This window comes from Triticum aestivum, chromosome 1A, assembly GCF_018294505.1.
Source record: "Triticum aestivum cultivar Chinese Spring chromosome 1A, IWGSC CS RefSeq v2.1, whole genome shotgun sequence".
Lineage (NCBI taxonomy): Eukaryota > Viridiplantae > Streptophyta > Magnoliopsida > Poales > Poaceae > Triticum > Triticum aestivum.
The window spans coordinates 1,809,395-1,815,988 of record NC_057794.1 but is presented as its reverse complement, the minus strand read 5'-3'; the positions used below and the strand labels follow the sequence as shown (position 1 = coordinate 1,815,988).

At 45.1% G+C, this 6,594-nt stretch overlaps 1 pseudogene; it reads left to right on the top strand.

The window, feature by feature from the left end:
• The first annotated feature begins 2,269 nt into the window (after positions 1-2,269).
• LOC123071293 (disease resistance protein Pik-2-like) lies at positions 2,270-5,990 on the top strand (annotated as a pseudogene).
• The last annotated feature ends 604 nt before the right edge of the window (positions 5,991-6,594 follow it).

The window sequence follows — 6,594 nt, the reverse complement described above, 5'->3', positions numbered from 1 at the left end:
AGACACCTATAGAGCACCTTTATAATCACCCAGTTACGTTGTGACGTTTGGTAGCACACAAAGTGTTCCTCCGGTAAACGGGAGTTGCATAATCTCATAGTCATAGGAACATGTATAAGTCATGAACAAAGCAATAGCAACAAACTAAACGATCAAGTGCTATGCTAACGGAATGGGTCAAGTCAATCACATCATTCTCTAATGATGTGACCCCGTTAATCAAATGACAACTCATGTCTATGGCTAGGAAACTTAACCATCTTTGATTCAACGAGCTAATCAAGTAGAGGCATACTAGTGACACTCTGTTTGTCTATGTATTCACACATGTATTATGTTTCCGGTTAATACAATTCTAGCATGAATAATAAACATTTATCATGAAATAAGGAAATAAATAATAACTTTATTATTGCCTCTAGGGCATATTTCCTTCATCCTATGGACTCAATGTGATCTTGGATCACTTATATATAAGAGGAAGAGTCTTGAAGCTTGACTAACACTTATCCTTAGCATGTTGAGGGTCCACTTTACATTCCAAACTTGTGCCTAATGTTGAACTCATCCTGAAATATTCTCAAGGAAACCATTAGTCCAATAACATGCATGTTGACATAAATTACTAAAACCACCACGGGAGTGGATGTGCTTTCATACACGTTTAGTAAGCACCTAAGACAGAGTGTCATGTGGCCCTCTGCCATTCCAGCAAAGCCAAGATCTTGTGCCTTGTTGTCCAGTACGTAGCTAAGAGCAGCCATGAGAGCCCCTCACTAAACCCAATGTTGTCCATGACAGCGTTGTACATGTTAGAGTGCACGTCGGTGGGCTTGCTCGCCCTGTTGACGGTTGACACCTCCTTGAAGACGTCGGTCATGCTACTAAAGAAGCTCAACTCCTCCTATCAAGGCGCCATCTTCCTCTTGGCAAGAATAGTTTTGGCAAGTCCATCAAGGATGATGGTCTTCAACTTCTGGGTATCTGGATACTCAAGGGAAGGCGTACTTAGAGGCTCACTAGAGCCCATGACATGCCTTCTAGTAGCCAGACCCTAGGAAAAGATTGTCTACATCTAAGAGTACTTCTAGATGGGCTTGTTGGGCTCCTAAACGTCCTTGGCATGATCAAGAAAGAAACACAATGATGTTAGTAGTGATTGGCATGCTAGATCAAGTGAAACAAGTGCTAGGTTAGATAACCTCGATGTGGCCTTGGTAGTACTCAATCTCCAACACAATGGTGAAGGTGTCTTGCTCCTATTGTGCTCCACAAGCTTGGACACCTAGATCCATCTCACTCTCCACTTCCGAAGAAGGTTGTACACATGTGTTGAGGTCACCTATGTGCCACAAACTCAAATACCTGCTTTGCAACAACATTCAGATGCACCTCCTTGAAGCCCTTATCTGTCCTCACACCACTACATATGATATAACACACACTATCCACGAAGTTGGACATGAAAAGAGGCAAATTCATCACATTCCGCTTCATTGCCCCCCGGGTCTGTGTCTTTATAGCCTTAATGGATGCCTTAGTAGCTACCACATGCACCACCACCATTAAATAGGCTATTCAAGGCCCTAAAACACCTCCTCTGTATTTGAAGGCAATGGCTGGGAGTCCTTAACATAGGAGGTATAGGTATGGGTGTTCGATAGAGCAAGGACCCGACTGACTTCTTCAATGGTCATGTCCTACAATGTTTAACATCAGGACATGTTAGCAACAGGACTAGCTGAACAAGAACAATGCATCTAACATACTACCATACTACACATGGACTGATCATCCAGCTCAACACACTAGAACATCTTAAAAACTAGCATGGATTGGTCATGAAATACAACACACTACCACATTTACCATAGTATACATGGACTGGTCATGAAGCTCAACATACTACCAAATCTACCAACTAGCATGAACATCATCATTGCTGACATGGAAAGCATGCACATCTACAACAACAACATGAACGTCATCATGCCCGACAAGCAGAACCTACCATACTACCAAAATGGCACCACTAGCATCTGATCTACCACATCTATGCACACATCATCATGAAACAATAATTGCATAACATACCATAGTACCTGAGTTCTACTATAATCTATCACATGCTCACAGACCTAAGCTACATCGAGTAGGAAGTGATGTTAATTACAACAACCAGGGTAGAGGGTAGAGGGGGAGACAGAGAACAACTTAGAGAAGAGGAGGAAGAAGAATAGCCGCCGCCGACCACCGCCAACTGGAGAAGATGGCGCTGCTTACCTACTCGTTGATGAAGAAGCAGCCCGAGACGAAGATCTTGAGGGGGCGGGGGGACTGGTGGCATGGTTCAGGCGGTGAGTCGAAGGGCGCTAAATAAGGCAATGAATCAGTGAGAGGTGATCGGACTACTCCCGCCTATTTTTTTGGGACACGCAAGAGCCGCGCCATCTCCCTGTCCACGTGAGCTCGGCGTTGCGTTCCGCCCGCCTGCACGAGATGAACCTAGCCGAGTGGAAACTGCCAATTCAGCCGTTTTTCTAGGGCTTGGTTGAGAGATGATTTGATGTTCTTGCAGGCCAAGACTTCCATCCAGCCTAACTAACCAAACAGACCAAAAAGTGCATCCATAGAGTGGAAATTACTCCTCAGCGCCCTATCTCCTTCTCACTTCCTTTTTCTAAGTGACTTGGTCATCATTAGTGGGTCCACCATGTCACCAGCATGAGGAGGCATGCAAGGGAGGCGCAGTACATGCAAGCATTTGGACCCACCAGTTTTTTCATTGCACACCACCTCTTTCTCTCACAATGTTTGTTGGCTCTCGTGCTACAGCCGGTTGTAAGCTTATAGCCCGCTTCTCTTCTCTCTCCTCCAACTAGGCACAAATTTGATGTGGCATCTCTTTTAGCCCACCCACGTCACTCTATTGTACTTGCTCTTAGCCACCCTCTCATATCGCCTAGCTGGGAGATGAATGCAACCAATAATGCCCAGTGGTGGCGGGTTTGCTTGTGGCCACCAAAGATATTGCGGCCACATGGGTGGCTGCTGACGGTGAAGAGAAGCCGGCGCCGCGAGTATGCCACCAGGCCAATGGTGCAAGAATATTCTAAAAGGCAAGGTTGAAAGTGCTCAACACAGCCTAAGTGCACTTAGGAGTAATTGCAGCGCAGGTGTGGAGACATCTTATTTGTAGAAAAAAAGTTGCTAAGACACCTCGTGCAACCAAAACAGAAAGGGGGAATAGAGAAGCAAGAAGGCCAACCAGAAAAGAAGCCCATCACAGCCCAACTGAATCCTAAGGTTTTCTTTCTCACAATTTCATCTCGGGCCGGGGATCCTAGATCCTACTTCCCACGTAGGTTAGGGAATAGCTATGTAACATGCACCATATACTACCGCTAGGTACGATTGGGCTAGCCCAAATAGGAAGACTCATTTTTCTGGTTTTGGGATGGTTCTAGAACCTTTCTAGACCGGGTTTTTCCTTTCTTTCTTGGTTTTATTTTGGTTTATATATTTTTTATTGTTTCCTAATTTTCATTTTTTAATCATGATTTTTTTTCAATTTTCATGAGTATTTTTCAATTCGTGAACATTTTTCAATTTTGCGTTTTTGAATCGTATGTACTTTTTTTAATTCATGAACTTTTTTCAAATTTGCAAACGATTTTTGAAATCATGATTTATTTTCAAGTAACTAACATTTTTAATTTTGAGAGTACTTTAAATTCATGAGCATTTTCTAAAATAAAGTTGAACATTTTTTGAATTTTGTTAAACACAAAAACAAAAAGAAAACATAAAAAAAACTAGTGCCCGCACCGTGCGCTGGGCTGGCCCAAAAGTGAGCACATGGTACACGTTTGCTCGCCACTAGCCCTCGGGGAACATGGGTGAGAACTGGATCCACCGAGCTGTAACCACGACTCTTCTCAAAAAATAGGAGGAAAAAATTGTAACCATGACTCCTTGGCCGCCAACCACGTGGTGTCCACTTCCCTGTGACAACATTGAAGGTAGACGTCAATTTGCAGCCTAGGTCAGTGATTCCTCACCGGAGAAGGCATATTACTCATCTGTATTTGGCCAGCATAACCTCTTTTGCAGTGTTTTTGGGAGTAGTAATTCTAATCACAATTGGTGTGTCAAGGCTAGCTACTAATCACATAGTACTCTATCTGTAAATAAAAAAAACATCTTATATAATGATAGGGAGGGAGTACTAATTAATGATTATTGTTAAATTGCAGGACACTATTTTGGTCCCTGGGGAGCCTTCCAATGTAATGCTAATGGAGAGAGCTGAGCTTACATTCCCGCAGTAATACTCGCTGTATGTCGTTACATCGACAGCCGTCTAGGGTCATTGGAGAATCTGAATGAGGCCTTCATACGCGAATTGGGGGATAGTCGCTATGGTCTAAAGGGTCTATTCGCCTGGATGCATTCATACTTCCGTTCTTGTCCTGATTTCCTCAAGCCGTGTGTCTTCTACCTGCCCATTTTCCCTCCAAACCACAACATCCGCCGAAGACGTCTGTTGAGGCGGTGGACTGCAGAGGGCTACTCCAGAGACACTGTTAATGCTATTGCGGAGCAAAACGGGGGAAATCCTTTGGAAAGCTCATCGATCTAAGTATGATCCAGCTTCAATCAGTGACAACCAATGTGCCATCCATGAGCCTGACTTCGTGCAGTGTCAATGGTTTTTTCCGAGAGTACATTGTCTCACAGCCAATGGAAGATAACATGGTCTTTGCACTGGAGGAGCATTGCAGCCAAAACTCGCAGTACACAGGAAGGCACCTTGTCATCAGAAGCAGCTGGGATAGAGATAGATATGTATTTGACAGCATCGACTTCTCGCGACTACGGTCTTTGACAGTGTTTGGGGAGTGGAAGTCATTCTTCATCTCTGAAAAGAGAAGGTTCTTCGGGTGCTAGATCTGGAAGACACCTCAGAAGTAACAAACGACGACCTCGAGAAGATTGTGAAGCTACTGTCTCGCCTCAAGTTCCTCTCTCTGCAAGGAATCACGAGTTTGTCCCGTTTGCCCGATTCACTGGGCAATCTGAAGCAGCTCGAGACTCTGGATGTGAGACACACCTCTGTGGCCATGCTGCCATCAACCATCATCAACCTGCAAAAGCTACAGTATATTCGTGCCGGCACCACTGCAGCACGAGGAGACGAGGAGCCATCAGCACAAGAAAGAAGTACTGAAGGGATAGGGAAACTGATGGCTTTGCACACGCTAGGTGTTATCGATGTTGGCACCAAGGGGGGCCATGCCATCCTGAAAGAACTCAAGAATCTTACCCAGGTGCGCAAGCTCGTTGTGTCAGGAGTCAACCACGACAACGCCCAGGATTTCTATTCTGCCATCATGGCTCAGGGCCATTTGCAGTCTTTGTCGGTGCGCCTCGACGAGGATATCCAGGATTTCTTCTCTTGTCTGGATGACATCCCTGAGGAGTCACTAAAGAAAAACCTAACAAGCTTTAAGCTGTACGGTCATGTATCTAAGTTGCCAGCCTGGACCAGTCAGTTAAGAAATTACATTAAGTTGGATCTTGAGATGACAGTATTAATGCTGGAGGAGGTGATAGATTCCCTCGGAGATATAACATTTCTACGAAGATTACGTCTTTGTGTCAAGCCAAGTCAAGATGTTGAGCTCAATATTTGTTTCAGGAGCCAATTAGGTCGGAAATTTTTGGTCCTTGAGTTCATCGAAATTGATTGCAGCTCCAGGTTACAGCTAGCTTTTGAAGAAGGGGCAATGCGCTATCTTCATCTGCTGAAGGTTCACTGCGCTGGTGGATCGCAGATTTCTGGGCTAGCACATCTAGAGGAACTCAAGGAAGTCCAGATTATAGGTTCCTGTGACGTGGCGCTCAAGCAAGACCTGGAGCGACAACTTGAAGAACATCCAACTAAACCCAAGCCCGTTTTGGTGATGGAGGAAGTATCTTCTTGCTGAAGTCGTTCGCCGCATCGCAGGGATCCGCATGTCCGGTACTCTGATCGATTCATTTCCGTTCTGTATGTCCATGGCGGATTGAATGGCCTGCGTGCCACTCGGCTCCCAGACACTTATGTATGTACGTTCATCTGCGCGGCTGACTGTTTGCTTCCCATTTCTTTCTTTCTTTTAAGATGTGTGTCTAAAAGAAACCATGTTGATGCTCAGCAAGTTGTATTGTTTGTTAAAATAAATCCGAGACACTCCGTCAATCATCCAAGGACAAAGCAATCACACGAGCACGGCACCGAGATTTGTTAACGAGGTTCACCAATATGGCTACGTCCCCGGCGCTTGACTATGGGCGCTCCTCCCCGTGACACCGTCACAATACCGCACACCGGCCACCCGGGCGCCGGCACACGCCGCCGGCTCCCCCTTGCGCGCCTGTGCTATTATGTTGGCATAGGTTACATCGTGTGTCTAGCTCTGCTATATATGAGAGGCCTAGGATACAAGTGTCCTACTTGGACACGATTCCATATCCTATCTAAACACAATACAAGTACAAGTCCAACTGTAACCTACCTTGTACACTATATTCGACACAACTCTAACAAAC